The 23,831-nt window shown below is 43.1% G+C and overlaps 1 protein-coding gene across 30 annotated transcripts in view; it reads right to left on the bottom strand.

Moving 5' to 3' along the window:
- LOC141579332 (uncharacterized) overlaps positions 1-23,831 on the bottom strand; it is a 147,208-nt gene that overhangs the window by 92,227 nt on the left and 31,150 nt on the right. For 28 of the 30 annotated variants that reach the window (XR_012510491.1, XR_012510493.1, XR_012510483.1 and 25 more), the window contains 2 exons: positions 23,341-23,520; positions 147-371 (listed from right to left, as the gene is read on the bottom strand). The gene's annotated coding sequence lies outside the window, so the exon portion shown is untranslated. Of the gene's footprint in view, positions 1-146; positions 372-2,847; positions 3,034-23,340; positions 23,521-23,831 lie in introns of all 30 variants that reach the window. The other 2 variants (XR_012510470.1, XR_012510480.1) reach the window with 2 other exon arrangements.

Here is a 23,831-nt window from a genome sequence, read left to right as displayed (position 1 = left end):
TATTATCTCTGAGTAGCGGGACCAGGATAGACTCTTTTGTCCCTTTTTTTAAACATATTATATTAAATGCACATTATTTTTCATCTGAAAAAAGCATTTTTAGACGTGTAGTACCACGCAGTGGGGAATAATACATGAATACTTACAGAAACAAGTAACTAGGAGACACCGCAGCAGCGCCACACAATGTAGAACGGGCAATCCTGATTAACACCGTTCAGTTACATAAGGATCCACAAAGTGAGAGCACCTGCTGTAACAGGGCGTGGCCCCCTTCTATTTGTCAATTGTATCTTCAGGGCTGAGGCAGTTCAGAGCACGGCCAGTGTCAGTTCATGTGTCTGGATGGATGCTACTGGAGGTGAGGGCACCTGCAAGCAGAAAGGAAGAACAGAAACCATCCTCTGCCTTTTCTGTTTTGTTTCTTTGTTACTTTAAAAGAGAGGCATAAATAAGATAAACTGTGTATCTCCCCTACTGAAATTTCAGTAATGAAACCGTTTTTAAAGGCTTCAGAGCTTATATTCTGTCTATAACTGTCTTTTCAACAAAGCATCATATTTATTAAATGTTAATTGACTCAGTTAATTAACTCCCTGTTGAAACATTCAAGTAAAGACCATGAAAGGCCTTACGTAATAGAAAAACACCTGCAGTGACTAGCTCAGCTGTCTTGACGGCAATGCAGTCAGCCCCCACCATCCAGAGGCCCTAAGCTCCTGATGCTGGTAAGAGAGCACGCTGCCGCCTCAGATGGAGAGATACTGTGAAAGCATTTTTTGAACTCTACCGTACTGACAAAACATAACTGACAAATCCCAGGCTCCTTTGAAGCTGTCATTTTCGGTTTCTGGCCAACCCCAGTCAATGAGCAGAACCAACCCATACCCGAGTCATGGGACTCACGTGGGAAGAAATTTTGTAGAAGTTTCCAGGTACAGAATGTAACCAACTATATGTAGAACTCTGATAAAAGAAAATATGAAATACTCTGATGTTGAAGACACTCAAAATATTCTCCTAAGCCTTAGTAGCTGGAAAGGCTGGGCTTCTCCTCAGCCACTTATTTATTTCACAGCCAGTGAGCATCTCCCACAAGCCCTGTTTCCCTGTGTCTGCTGGGAGCCTCAAGCACACTCTTGATGTCGATCTTATAAGTCACAGGGCAGACGCGTGTCTCTCATGCCTGCCACCCTCACACAGGCTCGCCTCCTAGCCTCACTGTCTGAACTTGGCCCCATTTCCTCACCTGTTTATTTGGTATCTGTTCTTCTGTAAGCTGCCTGAAATGGTTTTTGGAACAAGTCAGAAGAATGAGTGGGTAGAGAAATGGACAGTTGGACAGGTGAGAGGTGGGCAGACAGACAGAGAGACTCCAAGAAAAGGGGAACAAAGAAAATTCCCTATGCAGAACCCTCTTCTAGTCAGGGAAGAAAACCGCCACGGAGACGTGTGAAGAGCTAGGTGGCTTAGGGCTTTTTCCTGGATTCCATGAAAAGTCCCACCAAGAGAGAGGGTAGAACTATAAATAATAAAAGAAAAAAGCATGCATGCTTGAAAAATATATCTACAATATGTACTTTCTAAAGAATACATTCAAATCAGCAGGGCCCAATTACACAATTCTTGGGTATTTACAGAAATGAGAATCCCATCTCCAAAGCACAAGGCATCCCTTCATAGCACTGAGAGTCTACAAGGGGCTGTTATAAAGCCTTCACCACAAAAGCTATGCTCTCCTGCACTTATGAGGAAGGAGCAGCTGTGCCCGGGCTGCCCACGCGCATCATTTGCACCCTATAGCACCTCTACGGGGGAGGGACGCCTAGCGAGCCCCATCTCTGCAGGACAGAAAACAAGCCCGGGAGAGGCTAAGCCGACCTACCAGTTCTCCATCTCACAGGACTGGTCACTCCAGGACTCGAACTCGGACCCACGTTTGTAATCACGGTACTACCGTGCTTTGTGTGCTTTTTGTGTGTATAATACATTTGTTTCTGGCATGAAAGTATATTTAATAAATGATCGGTTGTCCTGTCTATCTCATTTGCTCACAATCAGTCTTTATAGTGTTGAATTGTACTCTTTTTCCGTGGAGAAAGAACGGAACGAGCGGGTGTTAGAATGAGGTGGGGCTCCATTCTTTATCTGTTACCTCATCTCATCCAAGTCCCCAACCAGGGAGAAGGAGCAAATGTTTACTTCATCTTTTAAAGAGAGGGCTCCACTGATGGTGACTTAACTCCAAAACCAAGTATGGGGAATGGGCACATTCAGCAACCAGAGCATTATCACCAGTAGGAAGGCAAAAACAGTTCACGGGAGGGCTCAGGGGGTCACCCTGATTTAATTTCAATCGATAAAACAATAATGCACTCTAAAAATACTAGCATGCAATGGATTGGCTCTTTCTTGACATCTAGCAAGTTTCCACAGCCCACATGTAAAATTATCGTGAACCAGTGAAAGGAAGTGTCTACAGACAAGAAAAATCAATGCCACAGGTAAACTGAAACCCAGGCTGGAGGAAAGGAAGAGAAAGGGCATAGTAAAGAAGTGGGGAAAGGCTGGGGAAAAAAAATCATCACACGGACTCTCAAGCATCATCCAACAAGCATATAATCATTCGAGAGAGAGAGTTACTGAGGTCCTATTCTGTGCAAGATTGTACAGCGGGTGAAGCAAGAGCGCAGCGACCATTGTGGCAGCAAGTGGCGGGGCTCAAATACACTTCTGATCCCGGTACCTGGCACACTTGTCCTCAGTATAAAGGGAAAAAAAAAAAAGTAAAATAACTCTGTAAACTCAAAGCATTGTTAAAAAAAAAATTAAACAAAACCTAAATACCTGGAGAGACAAACCACGCACATTGCTGGATCACAAGACAGCGCTCTTGGAATGGCAGTGCTCCCCAGAACGATCCGTATATTCAACCTGGACTCGATCACAATCCCTGCGGGCTCCTCTGCAGAAACTGACTAGCTGCTGCTACAATTCATATGGGAATTCGAGGGTCTCAGTAACCAAAACATACTTGAAAAAGAAGAACAATATGAGAGGACTTGTAATTCTCAATTTCAAACCTTACAACTGTATGCCTAGGTGAGATTAGAGGCCATTGTGAAGTTATGACTGTGTTTATCCGTATTTTCTAAATTCTCTACAATGAATTTAACTGTTACAATAAGAAAAATAAAAAGTAAGGTATCTTTTAAAACATGCACACCGATTCATTCATTGGGAAAAAAACATTTTAACTATAAAAAGGTAACCAAATATCTAGTGAAAAAGGACTACTTAAAATCAAGTGTGTATTTACATTTTTCATAAATTGAAAACTGAAAACCACAAACACATCAAGTTTCTAGGGAGACCGATGCAACATATTAATAGTTATTTTCAAAAATACTAATTGAACAATGAAAACTCAAGAAAGGGAAAATCGCTATTGACAGCCAAATGCAAACACATGGAGAGCAAAGGCCTAGAAATCACAGTTCCTTTAACTCTGATACTAACTCAATAGAAGAGGAAATTCCTCCCTGTGGGGACAGTGGAATCCCATGCATAAGACAGGATACACAGTACAAACTGCACTAGAATCTGGGGTGAATTTCTTAGAAGAATTCTAAAGTTACAACATTGCTGAAAAACTATAAAACACTGAAAGACATTAAAACACACAGTCATATATATTATATAGAAACATATGAAGTCTGCTCCCATGTTGCATAGAAATACAAACATATTTGTTCATTTATGGGCACTGATTACTTTTTCCCAGGTAGAATATTTCAACTAAAACAAATAATCAATAATACACACCTCTTGTCAAATTTACTTGATAAGGTACTCTTCTATGTAACCATAATTTGTCTAAGATAGATCTAAAATTAGTGAAAAAGATCTTTGTATGGTTTCTTGAACTCTTCTCAAAATTCCAAGCTTAATTTTAAAATAGATCTGAACAGTTTTTTCTATATTAACTTTTCCCTCGTGAAATGAACAGCACAGTCTATTGTCAAAATTCTGTCCTTACAATGATTCACGAGCACTGTATCCTAACAAAACTGCTGGACAGCAAGGCACTATCCAGACACTGTGACCAAACAAATGAAACACAAGGAAGACAGTGAGCCTATTCTGGAGGGCTTACCGTCTGTGTCAACTCTGGGGTTTTTATTTGATTGGTTTGATTGGGTAGCAAAATAAAAACAATCAAGTACTTTCTTCTTTAAGCATCCTGTAAGTCATGACTCTGTTGTTAGTGTCATGAGAAGGAAAGACTAAAGCAAGACTTCATTAGGTCAATTAGCAATAGCCATCAATGGAGAGTGAGTAAAAAAGAAGTTAACTGATAGCAATGCTTCTGCCTACATGAGACCTAAAATAAACCTACACTGATCTCTTTAAGGAAAATGAGGAGATGAGGCCCCAATGAGAAAAACAAAACTAACAAGAAATCAAAAAAGTAAAGACTTTTTCATTAACGATTCCAGGAAGGAGTGGAGCATGGTGGTGAAGAGCACAGATGCTGGGGACAAACATGAGGGTCTGAACTCCCACAGCACTTGGTAGCTTTGACACTGATAAGTCAGTGAAATTTTCTGCATCCCAGTCTCATTTCCATAGACTTGGGACAACAACAGCACCCGTCTCCTAGAACGGTCCTAATAATTAAGTTATTTTATATATAAAAGGTTAAATAAAATACCTCAGATATTAAATATTACCCCAAAAGAACAAGGGAAAAGAAAAGAGAGATAAATTGGAGTTCATCAAATTTTAAAACTTTGCTTCAAAGGACACCATCCAGAAAGTGAAAAAACAACATACAGCAGAAATTTTTTCAAATCATTTATCTGATAAGGAATTTGTATCTACCAAAAAAAAACAAAAACAAAAACAAAAACAAAAACAAAAAGAACCTCCTACAACTCAACAATAAAAACGCAACTGAATTAAAAAATGAATAGAGGATCTGAAAAATATTTTTCAAGAAAAATATACAAATGACTAATAAGCACAACGAAACGATGTTCAATATCATTAGCTGTAAGGGAAATCAAGTCAAAACCACTAGGAGAAACCGCTTCACACTCACTACAATAGATTATAATCAAAAAAGGAGTAACATGCACTAATGAGGACACAGAAGATGCAGAGGTCACAGCCGTTGCTGGTGAGGATGTAACACAGCATGGCCACTTTGGAAAAACTCCTGGCAGGTCCTTAGAGAGTTGAACATTTGGTTTCTGAATAACCAGGCAATTTTGCTTCCTGGGCACACACATAAGAGAACTGAAAACAAATGTTCACATAAAAACTCCTACAGGAATATTCACGGTGCTATTACTCATCACAGCCAAACATCAGAAACAACACAAATGCCTATCACGTGATGAATGGGTAAACAGAGGGGCCCAGCCATACAGAGGAATATTATTCAGCAATAGTAAAGCATAGAGTACTGACCCAGGCCACAACGTGGACAAATATTGAAAACGTTACTCAGTGTGAAGGAAGTCAGTCACAATAGATGCTTCCACTTACATGAAGTAACTAGATTTACATGAAATTTCCAGCAGAGGCAAACCCACAGAGAGAGAAAAGTGGCTCCCTGGGTCTGTGGGAGGATGGGGAAGATGGGGATGTCTGCTTATGGGTAAGGAGCTTCCTGTTGGGGGGATGAAAATGTTCTAAGATTGAATGGGATGCACAATTCTGGGCATAGAGTAAAAACCACTGTACATTTTAACGGGTGAATTGTTATTAAAACTGTTAAGAACGAAAGCACCTCGGGCCAGTACCTTCCCATAGTAAATGCAAATTGCTAAATTTTATTACAGGAAGAAGAAACTGCCCTCAGCATGAAAGCAGGAGTTCAGCAAATGTGAGTTAACCGAAATTGGACAAGAGCATTTCACTTCAAACAGTTGCTGAGTGTACACAAAATATTAAGACATGACAAGGAAAATCAGTTTGACATCACGAAGAAGCATTCTGCTTCAAATGCAGATCAAGGATTCGGCAAGTCCAGCTGCTACAAGTGACCAGAGAAGAAACCTGGTTCTTTAAACAAGCACCAGAGCCAACAAGGAAATAGTGGTGATGAAAGCAGGCTGCCGAAAATCTGTAACAGTTTGCTACAAATAATTTCTCCACTGAAAATTCAAAAATAAAATGAAAGTGATGTAATACTGTGTTGACCTCAGGTGAATGGGCTTCCTCCGGTGCTCGACAGTTTTGTAACCCCGAATGAGAGACTCAGGAGAATCAGAATGGCTCCTGGGAGTCCCCAAATGACTGCCCACCAGCACGCTGACCACCATCACATCTGCCAGGGTGGAATTGCAGAGAAGAGACCAACTTCTGAAAGGCACAGGAAATATTGACAAGGGAAAAAAAGGCTGATATCAGTCTTGGGACAGAGGCCCTGAGAGCAGAAGCCATAAGGCTGCAGGTGAACTGGAGTGGCCCTGGGGCATGAAGGGACCACGGGGGAGCAGATTTCAATTTTCTTCTCTCTCTCCCTCGGGTAGGAGAGATAAATTCTGCATCCTTCTCACCTGGAACTGTGGGATCTGGCTGGCAGAAGTCTTACCGACATGGAATGAATGACTCAAGACTGTGGAAAAAGGAAAAAAAACAAGAGGGAGTAGGGAGCCAACTCCAAGAGCCTCTCAAATGCTCCCATATTTATTGGGTATAATCAAAGGAAATAGTCTTTAACAGTTGTGTGATAGTAAACAGGAACTTGGGGAAAGACAGGATGAGACAGAGATTGTAGAATCCACAATGAGTAAAAAGGCTTAGTTTACCTTTAGGGGAGTCATGGGGAGAGGGGAACAAGATAAATCCTTTAGATATTCATTACAAAGCAGACCACCAGTCCAGCCAGGTCCGTGTTTTGGGGATAATAGACTATCTAACAGCATGCACGCCCAGCATTTATAGCTGAGGGCCTGGCTTATTGCTGTGCAATGAACAGAGTGCTATCTAAAACCTCAAATATGCAAGCAAGGCATTGTCTCTGCTTTTTATGGCAAGGAGACAGGAGTGAGGATGCACAGGTGCTTGCTTGAAAGCAGTTACTAAGCACACTTTTTCTTCTTAAAGTTGACATGCGTCTGGTGTCTGTTAAATTTGCTAACCCAATCATGGGCTATCACATGGAACCCTTATGGAGGACAACCTAGGATGACAAATCCTGGCTCTGGGTCTTTTCCTGACAGCTTCGGCCATTCCAGCATGGTCTAGACACATCCCTGAATAACGATCCCACAGAACCACCCAGACTCTTAAATCCTGGTGCTTGGAACTTAATTTTAGCTCTACACATCTTAACATAGAAAAGTTTCAGAAATAATAGATATTATATTCTTTTTATATCTCATCATAGAACTGATTTTTCTGATTGCTCTAAGCTGCTTCTACTTGGTAAATCACCTAATTCTGCAGGTGAATTCAGTACTTTCCATTGCGCATAACTAGACAGTCTGGGCCCTCTGACTTCTATTGGTCAAATAAATACCGATACACCTAATTGATTTCATTGTTCATCAATTTCAGCCTGGAGGTGAGGGAGTGTCACTCTGTTCCTCAGCCAACCCTCTACTCTATTCTCTTCAGCAACTCAGGCCTCCTGAATACAAAACGTAGCATCTGTATCCCTTCACCTACACTTTCCACAAACGCAACAGGAAACATCAGCCTAGAGAATGAATTCAACACAAATGTTAAAACAAAAATCTACAAACCTGAAGCAACTCCATCTCCGAATCATGATACACAATGACATGAAATTAAGGGTGTCAGTTACAAAGCACGCGTGAGCCTGACCACCTCATTTCTATTCTTCAAAGGAAGGAAGGTTTTCATGTTTTTTATTATCATTCTTTTTCATTGTTTCTGATTAAGCCAAAAAATAGTTTATGAAATAATTAAGCACTGCAATAACAGATTTTCGCTGTATCAATTACAGAAGGCATTCAGAGGGGATAGGAAAACCCACCTATGTAAAAAATGCAAAATTTCTTCCGCTGTTAAGGACACGTATACAAAATGCAACAGAGAATTCAAATTCATGTGGAGAGGAGCAAAAGCCACAGAATCAAACAAAGTCATTACTATGAGTCAATTCAAAATTCACTGGACAAACATGCTCTATGCATTCAAAGAATTTTAAAGGCACACTGCAAACGATTCACTTAATGATCTACAGGCTAGAGGAAGAATTTCCCTCTTTAACAGACAACAGATATCAATAGGTTACCCCAACAAACGAGGACCAAACAACAATCAGGATTTTAACAGTTCTGATAAATCAGCATGTTCTAAACATCAAAATCCAAAAATTTTAAACATTCATTCACACCACAATGAAACAAGCACTTAAAAAAAAAAAAAAAAAAAACAATAACCCGAAGAAACTAAGCACAATTATCATGTACCTGGATCAATGGGAACTTCTTGTAACGCTGGAAGAAAAACAGGCCATAGCCTTTTACTTAAAAAATAAAACTACATTTAAAGATAACTGCTAAAACACCTTTCATCATTCATGTTGCCTTGAAAAATCTGAGGCACTCGTATCTGATTAGAAATGCAATTCTGAGTAACAGTATTTTACAATTCAGTGCCAGTTTGCTTTAGTAGAAAAAAGTAAAGCTACTGTTTCTCATCCTGCACAAAGAGTAAAAAACCTTCCTGCCTCTATCTCCTCCTATTTTCTAAGCTCATTCTCCCCAACCCTTCTGAAACAAGTATGAGAACCATTTATTCCCACCAATATGCCAAATGACAAAAGAGTATCAATTTATTTGTATAAATATATGCCTACACCTTGAACTGGAAAAGAAAGGTATCAGAAGGCTATATGGAACTTATTTCTACCTTCCTGTAATCACACACACACACACACACACACACACACACACACTTTCACAGAGACACAGACATGTACACACTGAATTACTGGGCAATTCACAAGCTGAGGATTCCAATTTGTAGAAGATAACTTTGTAGTTAGTTTAAAAAACAAAACTGTCAGGTTTTGAAAGCCTTCATCATCTGCTAAATCATCCAAATATCAACGAGACCCAATTAGCCTTCTCTGTAGAATATAATTTCCCATGATGTCAAAACAGACCCTAAGTAGTGGATCCAAGACTCGTGTTTATCACTACCTATGATCGTTTTTAAACACGTAAACAGATTCAGAAAGTATATCCCAACAACATTTATTCTTATTGAAATAGCATATGTATTCAATTGTCTATACAGAAAATAGGTCCCATGATGGTGTTTAAGACTAATTTTGTGTATTGAAATATTTATTTTTAAGTTCAGACAAGGAGGGTCTGTATTACTCAGTTGTAGAACACCTGCTTAGCATGCACAATGTGCTGGCTTCAGTCCCCAGTACCTTCATAAAAATAAATAAAAATAAGTGCTTATTTAAAAATAAGAATAAAGTTATAAAAAGAGTAAATGCAGACTAAAAACCACTGCAATCTAGGAGCCATAATTTTAATAAAAAACGAGTTTCTATCAAATATTCACTATATGACAATTACAGAGACAACCACAAATCGCCCCTGACAACATCAGGTGTGATTCTCAGCAACCCTACTAAGTAGACACCGAAGAGAAACCCAGCATTGTGGATGAAGAAACGGAGCTCGGAGGAGCCGGGTACGCTGACCGTCCTGCTCCCCGTGACACCACGTCAGCCCAGGATGAGCACTGACAGAGCTGCACTGAGGGGACACCCAGCTTCACGGAAACTTTGTGCACTGGGGAGTCCCAGAAAACACTCAAAACTGTTCAGTGAAGAACCAGCTCAAATATATTACTTTGTGCCACATCATTTAAACAGGGAACATGACTGAGACCTTTTTGATGCCTCCGTGTCCTTTATGCCATTATCAATTATTTGCCCTCTCAGCATGCCCAGTCATGAATTGGACCCCATATTAAGTGCACTCAGATGTCAGAGCTTTTAAAGCTGTTTTATGAAGTTTGTAAGACTCTGTCTATGCCTCACACAGGCGGTCATCCATCACTTCTCACCGGTGTGGATGTACCACATGAAATCACACTATTCTGCTTTTTAAAATCCCTCCATGTAATCCAGACTTTTCAACAGCAAAGAAGCAGCTCAACCAGAAACAGTGGATAGCTTTTCACCAAATGGACTCGAACAGCCCATCGGACTACCTGGAAGCCCTTTTTTTCTATTAAACCCACTTCCAAGGACTTCATCATTTTCTGATTGGTGGACTTGGCCTCTGACTGGCCTACTCTGAGAGCTCCCAGCCTCACATCCGGGGGTGAGAGAGGACCCTGCTCTTCAGGGAAATCAGTGCGGAAGGCGGAAATCTTCCACCCAGGTCCGCACGGGTAGAAGTGCCACAACGTGCTCAGAAAATATACCGTCAGCAACCCTGGGCTCCCATGGACTGATGTCACATTAACCAAACTCATGAGAGACTGATGCAAGAAAACTAGAAATTGAATTTATTAATGTAACAGGAGATGTGAAACCACGAACCAGACTGAAATATCAGAGTTCAACTATGAGTACAGATTCTCCTCAACGGCCCAATCACAGGCAGGCAGCCACATGGCAACCATGGATAGAAGCAGAGCAGGAAGGTTTTCTAGATTAACTCAATGGAATAAATTTCTGTTATACGAACAGATCTGCAGCCCAGAAGACATTTAACGCCAATCACGGTGCACTGTCCGTGGACAGTGGCTGAGACACGACTGTGAGCACCTGTGTAACTCTCCTTTACTTGTCCTTTCTGGGCTAAGTTATGCACAGAGGTATAGAGATCCAGGGATGCAGATACATCTAAACACCCAAAGCCCATCCCTGGGAGCCTGGAAAACAGACAGCCAGGGTTTAAATACCAGCTCTGTCACTTACTAGCTCTGTGACATTGGCCAACTTACTTACTCTCTCCGTGCCTCAATTTGCACATTGTAAACCTGGGATAACTATCAAATCTCCCTTACTCACTTGTTGTGAAGATTGAAGGATTCATTTCTGTAAAACGCTCAGAAAAGAATGTAGAACATTTTTGGTGCTCAACAAATGTGAATTTAATAAGAAAGTGATTTACAAGTCTCCCTACTAATCATCTTCTGTGTTTCATGGCTAGTCTGAGTCCCAAAGGAAATCCTTATTTCCCCTCTTATAAAAACTTTGGGAGCACCCTTCTCTTGCATCCCAACACCTGTTTCAACTGAGGGAAGCGATGCCTCCTCCACACTCCTCTGGTCCATGGAGAGGGCTTCCCCCTTCACACCCCTTACCCCTGGCCAACGGCTAGCACTCTTCACAATAACAGATTGAGGTGTGAGTCTGGAGAGACAAGCAGGGCATATGAAACCTTTCCTTTCCCTCCAGTGTTGGCCACCCTTGGGAAGCACCCGGGATGCTCAGCTCCATGGCAGTTCAGCCCTGTGCAGGATGGGGCAGATCATCTTAAGGGAAGGCTCACTGTGGCCCAGAGCTAACTGGGACTGTGTGAGTCTCTAATTCTGGGACACAGTATCATGACACGCATTTTCCCACAGCCCTGAATTTCATGGAGAACGTGGCTTCATCAGTAATAAAGGAGACATTTATCGCCTGTCTGTTCTTCTGTGTCATCTCTCAGTTGGCTGCTGGAGAAAACATGTGTATAAGTATTGGGTCCACTTAAGCCCCAATATATATGAAGTACCAAAAAATTCTGTGGCTTAACATTGGTTCAGGGCGACTGTGTAACCGTCCTGACTTTGCTGATGCTAAATTATGGGTATAGGAACTATGGAACCTCCTCAAATATCTTTCATCATAAAACCAGCTTTTCTTATTTTCCTGTTTCTTAGTAATAGCCAAAGACTGTAAAATGATGGCTTCATACAAAACAGGAGCTAAACTTTATGAGCCCTTTGACATTCCCACTGTGCTAAACAATTTACATAATTTCTAATTCTCAGAATTCTGCAAAGTATATAAGAGCATCCCCATCTCACAGACGAGGGAGAAACTCAGAACAAACTGACTCAGGCTCATGTGGCTCAGTGGCAGCGCGTGCAAGCAAACCCAAGCCAAATCACTACACCCCTTCTTGTATGTACAAAATCACCTCCCACCAAATGACACACAGCTGCTGGGTCAATACTCAGGGAACTCAGTACACTTTTCAGCTATAAGGTGCTCAAGAGGCCACTTCTAGCTGCTTTATAAAATCCCGGCTCACTGGTTGCTAACACTGGAATAAAAGACCGATTTTGCCATTTTTTGCATAGCAAGTCTGAAATGTTCACAGCGAGATGAGAGAATAAAACAAAGATATAAGCAGAATAATTTTTCCATGTAGACAGACATAATGGACATTGTGCTATTCTGAAGCACTAAGCAAAGGAATCAAAGCAAAAAAATATTTGTTAAGCCTTCTTTTACAAACAGGAAAATTAAGACTGTATGAAAGTGCAACAGCGCCTCCTATGGATAAAAAGACCTTCCAGGTTGCCGGGAAAGATGCAACACAGAAATTGCCTGTTGAATCAGAAACAAGAATCAGATAACTAAAAGCTTATGTAGCACATACTGCAGTTTGCTTCGGGGATGGGAGGGGTATTCAGTATATTATCTGACATTGCTAATACTCTTGAATATAAACAAAAGACACAGGCTCATGGAAACTCATCTTAGAAGAGGAAAGAATCCAGTCCAGCCACTTCATTTTACAGGAGGGGAGACTGAGATCTGGGATCTGTCCTTCCGGCAATCAGCAGCAAATCTCTCTGTCCTAGGCCTCATGTCATGCACTGTAGCAAAAACCAACAGATCTGTACTAGGCCTCTATTCATAAAAGTCACGTCTGTATTTTTCCAACAGTAGGTCATCTAAGTATCTTGCAAAATACTTCTCAAACAGCCAGGAAATCATACAAGTGTATTGAAATACAAAAACTTTTATTTGCACATTAAAACAGCATGAGCTTTATTCTATTAAAAAAAGTGACATGTCAAATCAAAGTTTTGATATTTTAAAACCTATTAAGCATGCAGAAAAATAAATCAAAATTTCTTTAATCACAAAAGAAAGAAGCTTATTCCCTTAAAATGATCAATGTGGATTTTTTTAAACTTAATAGTTCTGGTCAGATTTCTACGAATTTAAATGTCTGAGTGGATGGTTACACGGCAACATGAATTCTGAGTTGTAACAACACACTTTCTGTGTAAATAATCTTCAAGGCCGTCTGCTTAAGGTGATTTAACTAGTCCCTGTCTCACTAGAATGATACAGATTTCATTAAACCTTCATACTGCACACACACACATAACCCTGAATCCTTGTTACTTTAAGCCATATTCATATATTCATATATATGCATATTGAATATGCATCAGAAACAAGCCACACTCTTTAGTATTCAGAGTTGCTCCTTCTAAACTATCTGTCCTTGTGACAGCATATTTTTACTAAGCAGCTCTTGGGTGCTTCGTATAAAAGGCGTCTACATCTCACAGTCAAACAATGTAAACGGCATCACTCAAATTTCACAAATGAGGAAATGTACTTAAGCCATGAAAACAACTTACATATTCATCATCAGGAAAGAAAAGAGTAAAGATTTTACTTAGAATATTCACTGACAAAACTTTCCTCCATACTAAGACTACATAGAACCAATTCAGTCTTTGTAAATTTTTCTGTCAATAAGCACCACTAGAGAAAAACAAGCAACATCATTAGCAATGGTTGGACTTTCAAAGCCCACTCCTATTTTGCACTATAATTATTTTTAATGTTTTGTTTTTAGTGTTTACATAGCACTAAAATAAAAAAATATAAACCTTTTAAGTCATTGCCTGAGAATGCAACATTTGTGAAAACGTACAATTTCAATTTATGCCACTCTGTCTCACATTCTCACTGGTGTCTCTCCTTTGAAGGCTTCATCAAACTGAGATCGCTAAAATCGTTCATTTATGGACTCACAGGATTTCGGGAAACCACTCAACACAGGGCTGATCAGAGGAGCCATTGAGAAAGCATCCTGTGCAGCCTGAGTTCCAGCCCTGAGTCTGCCAGCGACAGCTGTGTGAGATTTTGGACAAGCTGCCCCATCTCTCAATCCCTCAGCTGCAAAAAAGGAGACACTGATACCTACCCTTAAACTCCTGCTATGAGGTAAAACATGAGGAAAGCATTTTAGCCTTAGGGAGGTGTCCACTCAGAGCAAGCTTGGTCATTATGATGATGAGGATTACTTTTAATAAGTTAAGGCAGACAAAAAATTAGAAATCACCATAAAGGAGAAACATTTTATGTCAATGAGCATTTCCTTTTGAATGGATTGCAGAATGTTTTATAGAATTTTTTAATAAACCAAATTTTGTCCACTAATTATAGATTTACAGGTTCATGGACATGTCTCCATAAAAAGAATTAGAGGCCTCTAACCTCTGAATACTAAGAAAGAAAAGTTTAAAAAAAATCACGGTGGAGATTATACCTCACTTGAGAGAGTATGTGCTCAGCATGCATGAGACCCTCAGTTCAGACACCAGTAACTCCATTTAAAGACTTTTTTTCAAGAAATGGAGAATTAAATCAAAAAGATGGAGGAATACAGAATATTTTTAGAGACTCAACTCAGATTTAAGATGGGGAAAATATCCATTTCTCATAGGAAATCTTGAGAACTATGTAAACCGGATCTGAGTTGTCTAATCTTTTAACATTATTCATGAATTCCTATTACCAAGTCTTAAAACTGCCTGATAACCCACAGTGGTGATACTGATCATAACAGCTGCCAACACGGATCGAGCTCCGGCTAGGACCTCTCTGTTCGGCCATCTCTGCCCCTGAGGCCTCACCAGGCTGATAGTACTAAATTTTGTCATTCATGAGCATATCCTGTAAGTCCTCCCTTTGTGCTCCTCACTATCCCCTCACCAGCCCCTCTGAGGGAAGCACTGTTATCATCTTCCCCACCCCGAAGATAAGGCCACTGAGGCACAGAGACTAAACCTGCTCCAGGTCACATCGGCATTAAAGGACGTCTATATTTCTGCTGTTTTACTATTGACAAAGGAATCTGACATATCAATTCAAGGGAGACTTTTAAATAATCAAGTCTGTCAGGTCTTCACCTCAAAGAGCAGATACTATAGATTCCTGATGTAGGATGAGGCTGCCGCCACAAACTGACTCAGCTTGAAATTAATATCCAAGATGAAGCAGCGGATACACGTAAATATTCACGATTGTCAACTCCGCTCACGGGTCTGGGCCCTTCACTGCCTGAACGGGGGTGAAATCCCCACCCATGTCAGGGATGGAATCGCGGCTCTTCCCAGTGTCACCCAGGCTTCACGGGCTGTTTCCCCCCACAGGCTGTCCTCAACGATTAAAAATCTCTCAAGATTTTTACACCATGCAAAACTGAAAGACATTTCTGCAGATGGAGCACTTTCTCAGGCTTAAACCTTTTTTGCTTACACTCAGCAAGGGGGAAAATAACACATGACTCTGCAAAGTCTCTGAGCCTCACCACTCCAGGAGTAGAATGGCCTCAGCAGAAGATGACTCTTCACGGATGAGAACAAAATAAATCCGCCCCCAACCACAGGCACTCCCAGAGACAGCGCTCAGCAGTCTTCTGCACACCCACGGTTGTACAGCCCTCACCACCATCTATTTCCAGAACACTTCATCACCCCATAAGAACACCCCTGTCACTAGCCGTCACACCCCAACCCCCCTCCACCCAGCCCATTGAAACCATTACCTGCTCTCTGCATCTGCATGTGCCTATTCTGAGCATTTCAGATCACTGAAGTCAACAATATGTGGCCGTTTGTGTCTGCTTCCTTTCACTTAACGTGCTGTTATCAAGGCTCGTCCATGTTGAAGTGGTATGAGCATCTCTCTTTTTTTTTTTTTTTGAAAGTTTTAAAGTTTATTAGAAGGTGGTAAGTACTATCAAAAAGAGTAGAGAGGAGCATAAGTGATTGGGTTTCAAAGGGAAAAGGGCGGGTTGAGCAGTCAGGGTGGACTTCCAAGAGCAGGTGGCATTTTTCATATCCCCCTTTATTTATTTTTTCTTTTTTATTCACTCTTACGTCTGAATAATGTACAACTACATGGAGATACTACATTCTGTTCATCCATTCAGCAGCTATGTATGGACGAGGTCCAGACGAATGAGTGTAAGAGGTGACTAGGCAGGGATGGCATTTAAGCAAAGGGCAAGATGTGCTTTCAAAAAAAAAAGCCAACAAACAGAGGCACAAGGAAATTCAGCGCGTTTCTGGGAAAGTGCATGCTTGCTTCACGATGACTGCCGTGCAGGGCTGGGGGGGGAGTGACAGGAGACACAATGAGGGAGTCACCTGAGAATATTCCCCATGCAAGCAGCTCAGCCAATTCTCCTCCTTCATCCTGTATTTTAGACCCATTTTTGATAGGTTTTCTATTTCAAATAACAGCACTTAGTTACACATCTGATCATCTGCATCAGATCACCTTACCTCCAAGCCACAGAAAGTCATTCACTGACTGGAGCAGCTCCAAGACATAACGGTGATGGATCAGGGAGTCCTGCAGCATCCCGGCCTGCAGGCACAAACCCCCACATGTTCCATGGTGATGTCCGGAAAGTAAAATGCATGGAAATATCTCACTGCTTGTGCACGATATCTGCCCCCAAATTGCCCCATAATCATGCTGGCAAAGCACTACTGAGAATTCTCACTACAAAAAAAAAAAAAAAATAGAGAGAGAGAGAACAGAAAAGAAAAGGATAAAGCTAAGAACGCAAATTTAGGGTCTTCCATTGAAAACCAGCAACCATCACTGCCAGTATCTCAGCTGGAATGGTCCTGACTTAAAAAACCACTGCGCAGTTACATTGCAAACGTGATAGACATATATGTATTCCACATAGATGATATTACAGTAGGATTTTTCTTTTCGAAATTTCCAGTTGCATCATTAACACAAGAAAGATTATGTTTCCACTTTAAAAAATCAATTATCTTCCACTTTCTTAATTTTGAACCTATTATTATTTTATAAAGGGTGCTATGCTGCAAATTATAAACCAACTGTTTGGCTTCTGCCAACAAGACCTTTATGACTTCACTATTTCAGAGCAAGATTTAATGATGCTTTGAGAAGTGGGGCCTGGGGCGCTCACTAACAGCTCTTTAAATACTGACAAGGATGTGCTATTTAAGTAATGCAAAGGCTCTAACTGTACATTAATTCAGAAACCAAAGAAACTACACCAAAGCCTTACTTTATCATTTTAAATTTTGCTATTCTTTTGAATATTAAATTTCTTAATAGATAAGATTTTTTTTGAGAAACACAGCAGGTGTATTAAATTTCCTCTCACCAAGAAAGCAATCTTTATCAAGAATAAATACCCCTATGGAAATCCAAAAGACGGGACGTTTCTAGCTATGTGAACATGCAGCTCTCACTCGAACGAGCTCAACAAATCCTGGGCTACCCTGAAACTTAGCTCTTCTGTTCCAAATGTTGGCTGAGATAAGATCATCACACAAGGCAGGGAAGAAGAGAAAAGTCGACCTGGCTGCATCCGTTTTCTTCCAGACACAAGGTGCCGCTAGGGGGTCCCCGTTAATAAGCCCTCCCCATGAGGAAATCCGGCATCCACACTGCCCCTGCCGTCCCCAAGCAGCCCCGACGCCCCTCTCACACTGGTGGCACCCCAGCCTGTCAATGGTCTTCTAATGACCCTCCCAGTTGGTGGCATTCTCCCCCTCTTCCCCGCTTCACACACAAACACACACACACACTCAGAGCCAGAACAGCCTTCCCAAAGCGCATATTTGATTACATCACCCCCACTTCAAACCCTTCAGAGGCTCCCTGGTAGAGTTCTAGCCCCACCTCCGACCCTGCTCGCCCAGCCTCACTTCAGTACCCAGGTCCCCAATGACCTCAGGTGCCCCCTGACTTGCTGCTACTTCCCACTTGCCTCCAGGCTCATTTTGACGGTTTGTCAAGGAAGTCTTCCTTCCCTCGAACCTCTGCACTTTGGGTTAGGTGCCCCTGCTGTGTTCCTAGAACATTCTACGCTAAGACAACTTCTGACACTGCTAAGCTCTCAAGAAGCAATACATTTTGCTTACTACTGTGAGTCCACACTCTCTCCCCTGGACACTCAGAATTGCATGTGTTATGAATAAATGAATGAAGGGGTGGGTCTCAAAGGGACTGGCAGAGCTGCTCTCGCCCACCCCGACCCCTTCTTTCTGTAGAACATCAGAAGCAAAACCATGAGTACCTCTCATGGGGGTCAATTTCTGCTGACACCCTTCACTGCCTCTTCTGTGTCAGTTGTAGTAAAAAACCAAGCTCCTCCAAAGCCCTCCAACCCTAGGCCCACTCCAGGGTCCTCCCAAGCAGGGGGACCCTCCACCCTGGACCAAACTGTGCACTCTCACCGAGTCCCCACCCCAAAAGCCTACAGGCCTCTACCCGGGCTGCTCCTGCCACCTGAGTCACCCTCTTGATTCCTTCTCCTGGCTAACTCTTACTCTGTCCTCATAACTGAATGTAGAGCCAATTTCTTCAAGAAAGCCCTCTCTGATGATGTTCTTTAGCTCTTGGCTGGGCTCCCTCTACAGCAGGACTGCTTGGCGACCAACTGTTTGTCCACTTGCTCCTCGGAGACCATGAACTCTTGGAGGCCACGTGGGAAAAAGGAGTGAGACAAGAGGTGTGGGAAGAGCAAAAAGCAAAATCACAGCCCAAGTCCCAGATTCAAGGATTCTGTCTCAGAAGAAAATAATAAAATGTTTAATACGTATGTCATTTGGCTATGATTTTTCTGGATCTTGGAAAGCAAGAGGTTGGTGTTCTAGTCTAAAATCCAAGTTACATGCAAAGAAATGTACATATTCATATCCAAAGGAAACCAGAGCTGCTCAACAACAGTTTGCAGTTAAAATCAAAGGAACTTTGATAAAGGCAATCTCTCTCTCTCTCTCTCTCTTTTTTTTTTTTTGTATCATATAGTTGTAGAAGTATTTGTATAACTAAGTGATGGCTACAGCCTATGATTCTGCACTGGAGTGTTTGGGGCTGAGGAAGCCCAGATTACATGCACTGTGTAAATACAATCACACCAAAACACTGACAGGGGCCCTACTGCCTGAGCTGAAGTTCCAAAGCAGACAACCTTAAGTTGCAAGACAGCTCTCATTAGAAAGTAAGTAATGCAATGTTCTGTACTCAATTACATACGTTATATGGGCCATTAAGCGATAGTGCATCTTGTCTAATGAAACCCCAAAATAAATTGTTAACATCGATTTTCTCCTTCTGAACCTTCTTTGCTAAATTTGGATATCAAACCCTCACTCCATACGGAAAGCTCAGATCTACGCTGCAGCAGGTTACATCCCGTGGAAGAAAGCCTATCAAGGGAGAACTGGAGAGTTTCCCTTCAGAAGCTGCTAAGTCTGGTTTTGCACCAGTACGTCATTTGCAACCACGTCAGCGTCAAAGGAGTAAGACCTTACCTCTGTGGGGCGAAAATCACTGCGGTGCTTCTGAACCATTAAAGAACACTGAGCTTTGTGAAACAGTCCTGAGGCACTTAAATCGTACTTTTTGTGAACGGCTCCAAAACTTACCCAATTCACCAATCCAGGTACAACAGGGAGGTACCGGAATTAGTAGATAGAACATGCCCTTGAAGTCTGACAAGGCCCTGCTTGAATCCTGCTACAGCATTGACTAGCCGCTAAACGGACTAAATCCTTAACCCCTCTGAGAAGGCTTCCCAATCTGCAAAAGGGGGCTGCCACCGCCCACCTGGGAGACATGGATGTGAATGTAAAACGCAAGTAGTGCGGCCGACTGGTACCTGACACGAGGCCTGGCTAGTTTCCCTCCGCTGACCTTCTTCCCCTTTAAACTTGCATTGTTCCCCTTGGTAAGGGTCAAGCCCCCGGACCAGACTGCCCGATTCTTCTGTGTATTCCTGGATACATGCCTAAACTTTAGGAGGCCAGAAAAAGAACTATCTCCTCCAACGTCACTATCAATATTCTTAAGAGTCTGAGTTTTTTTAACTCTATTTTGCAGGGAGACTATTCCAGAAATGTCCAACCACCATTCTCCACTTTGGCTCCTCTCCCAGCGCCCGTCCCTTCTCACTTCAAATCTTCTGTCTACTGGCCTTTTGTTGTTGGGAAAGAGAGTCCACTAGGGTGGAGACTCCCTAGGCCTCTGTCCCTCCCTCACAGGTGAGTGTGACTACATTCTCCCCACTCCCCACTCCGACTCCAGCTTCCGAGGAGGTTCCCCTCCAGGACAATGCAGCCCCTGCATCATCCCAAGACGCGCACGTGTGGCCACAACCCTCCCTTCAGATTTCTTCCTGGGTGGCCCTGCCCACCCCCAGGACCCTTAAGGATAAATGCCATTGCTCTGAAAATCCCAAATGCCACTGACTGACACAGCAAAGCTGCATGGTCTGGGCTTTCCTCCAACCCAGGCACAGCCCTGCCCCGTCTCAGCCTCAGTCTGCACCTCTCGAGATGAGCTCATCCACCTGCACGGCTGTGAACACCAGCTAAGAATGACGACTCCCAACGTGTATCTGTGGTCCGGCTCCTTCACCTGAGCCCCAGGGCCATAGAACCGAGTACATTTTTGAGGTCCTAACTTGGATGACAATTGGAATCTTAAAAATGCCTCATGTCCACCATTTACTCTAGAGTTCGATTCCTGGCAGGTACCTCCCAGGCTCCCAATTTTAGTAACAGACCCAGAACCCACCTAGGTGTTTGAGGTCACATTCAATTTCCCCTGTTCCTCCCCCCGGCCCTGCCCTGGAATCAGTCCTGTCATTTCTATCGCTAAGCGAGTCTCAAGTCTGGTTCTTCAAGGACCACGGATGGAACCCCACAAGCTGAAAGGAAGGTGCAGTGCGTCACAGTCCTCCGAAGAGAGCTCCCTGGAGGGGGAGGCATCTCCTGCCGCTGGTCACCTCAGAAGGCACTGGATTCTCACAAAGGAGGCCCAGGAGAAGGGACTCAAGGTTCTCCTGTGGTCTGAACTTTGAAGGGCCCGAGGTTTTGGGCAGTTCCTTGTTAGCAGACACATCTGCAAGTGAGCAGATGAGGATGGGGGAACCCAGGCTAGGCTGTTCTCACTCCGACCCCTGGGCTATCGGGAGCCACGGGAAAGGCCTGTGTTCAGGGCACAGCCCAGCCTTCACAGATCCCAGCCTGCATTTGCCAACCCAGATAGCCTAGACTCCTACTTGCGACACTTACTTCTGTTCTGTTCCCCCCCAGAATGTGATGGACTCTTTCAGAATGTCTGGCCTGTCTCAAGCGAGACCAAGTCAGTGAATGATGAAGTGTCCACAATTGGACCAGGGCATGAAAGGAGAAACAAGGTCTCATGACCAGCATGACGGTGGTGGCCAAACCCTTTCCCCGGGTGAGATGAACCAGGGTGTGAGTGAGAATGCAAAGTCACTTCACGGCTGACTGGGGTGTTGGAGAGTCACTACCGCAAACTAACGACAAGGCCGTCAGTGGTGGACGTCAGCTGCAACAGACATGGAGTCAGCTATTTACTGCCAACATGGGTTAATAGTAAAGGCTGGTACAGGGAGGCCTGCATGGCTGCTGAGGCAAACCACAGACCCGGATCTGAATTCCCACTGGCTGGAGCAGAGAGGAAGCTACGGTCCCCTTTAGCGGTCCCTGTGTCCACCAGATCCAAGTGAGCCAGCTACTTAGGAGAAGGCCATGTTGTTCTGATACTCAGAAAAACCAGCCTCGTAAAGGGAAAATAAGAGTGGCATGGAGTTTAGACCCGCTCCTGCCTCTCTATGAAGGCAAAGTAAAGTAAATGGCACGGGGAAGGTGAATGCAAAAACAAAAAACAAAAAACCAAAAAACGGTGACTGCTTCCTCCAACAGCATCCCCTGCAGCTGCTCATCTCCGAGCCTGCCACTTTCTCACCAGTGACCACCGTCCAGGAAGCTCCATCACTCACGTCACACAGCGACAGCCCGGAACCGCGTGCCAAGCACGTTTGTGTGAAAGCCAGAATCAAGGAAGATGCTGCAGATTTTGACTTTCCAAGTTTAATACTCCATGAAAAAAATCCCTCAGCAGCCGCCTAAATCAATTCGCATCTCGCTTCTTCAAAACAATCAAACAAATTTAATAAGGGCGCATTTGTCACCAAACATAAGAAGGACCAAACTGGTTCCTCAAAGCAAGGATTTTAACAGGTATCAAACACCAGTGGGTGATGTGCTAACAAAGCAAAAATTCCAAAAAAATAGAAAATAAAAAGATGACTAGGATAATATATGGATCAAGGCAACTGTTAAGGTTTTTGCTTTTTAAAGCGATGGGGACATCACGGAGGACAATCTGGCTATTTCCAATGCAGGGTGTGCACAGTCCACTTTTCAGACGCAACAACATGCTCACAGGGCGGTACAAGATAGAAAGGGAAATAGAAAAAGGAAAAGAGGAACAGCGAAAATTAGAAACACATGAGAACAAAAATAACTGAGAGCAATTACAAGAATTTAGGTGAGTTTGGTGAGGACATGGATGAGGGGACGGTGAGACCCACCCTCACCTATTGTTCCAGGGAAGGCAGGGGCCTGAGGCGAGCGGCGCTGCCGGGGGACCCCAACGTGGTCAGCGCCCCAAACCTAAACTTCACCTAGATGCATGTAGACAGCTTTTGAGCTACAAAATGTGGTCGCATTTCAAGCTGGACAATTTTACTCACTCCCACCAAGAGTAACAGGAGAGAATTAGGCTCTGTTCCTGCACCAAAGCATTGTTTAAAAAAGTAATGACTGTGGAATAGTAAAAGCAACAATGGAGTAAAAGTGACTGGAGGAGACCTTACTTGACCCGAGCTCACAGGCCGCGTTATCTCACTGACGTTCAGATGCTGGCTGAGCCTTTACGGTACCAAAACAGACAGACCCACCAGGAGGGAGGTTTAATGCGCTGCTGTATTTTGATGCCGGGAGCCATGCCTTGTACACAAGGTTCTGGGTAAACAATGGTGACAGTATCAACCACTATGGGCTAAGCACACAACCAGCTACTCCGCCAAATCCCAAGGACAGACTTCAAAAGGCAAAAACAAGCTGGCATTCTATGGTTGGTCTGCAGACTCAGAGCCAAGCAGTTGCTGAGCAAACATGTCACCAGTGCCTCCTGTGACAAAAGAGGAGGCACTGGTCAGGGGGCTGGGGCAGGGCTCCAGGCTTCCACTGCTCACCCACCATTTTGTCCAGGGGGAGATGTTGGTCCCTCCTTACGTTGCACCGATGTACCGACATTAACTGACGCCTGGGGACTCAGCAGGAGGTGACAGGTGACGGGAATGGAGCCAGCCTGGGAGTGGCACGGTGCTGGCATCTGTGTCCTCAGCTTTGTCCAGGCCACAACATCTGCCAGTTCATCTACAAGAAACAGAAGGGGAGAAAGCCGTGTAGTTCACGGGGCCCTGTGAGGACAATTACAGGTCATGGCCACGACATGCCTCGCCCCTTCCTTAAGATATAGATGTATGTCCGGGGAGGAAGAGAAAATTCATCCAGAGCCCGCCAGGCAACACAAGCAGGTGGGACTCGGGTCCCCTGTGCCTGTCACTCACAGGACTGGTCTGGACTTTCTTTTTATCAATTCTCTGGCATCTTCTCCTCCAACTTACCAACAACCAGAAAGTAGAATCTGATTTTAGACTCACAGAGAATCGCAGAAAACCTTCTCC

This window comes from Camelus bactrianus, chromosome 12 (genome assembly GCF_048773025.1).
Source record: "Camelus bactrianus isolate YW-2024 breed Bactrian camel chromosome 12, ASM4877302v1, whole genome shotgun sequence".
Lineage (NCBI taxonomy): Eukaryota > Metazoa > Chordata > Mammalia > Artiodactyla > Camelidae > Camelus > Camelus bactrianus.
Note: the sequence above shows the minus strand (reverse complement) of the source record. Positions and strands in the feature narration are given on the sequence as shown.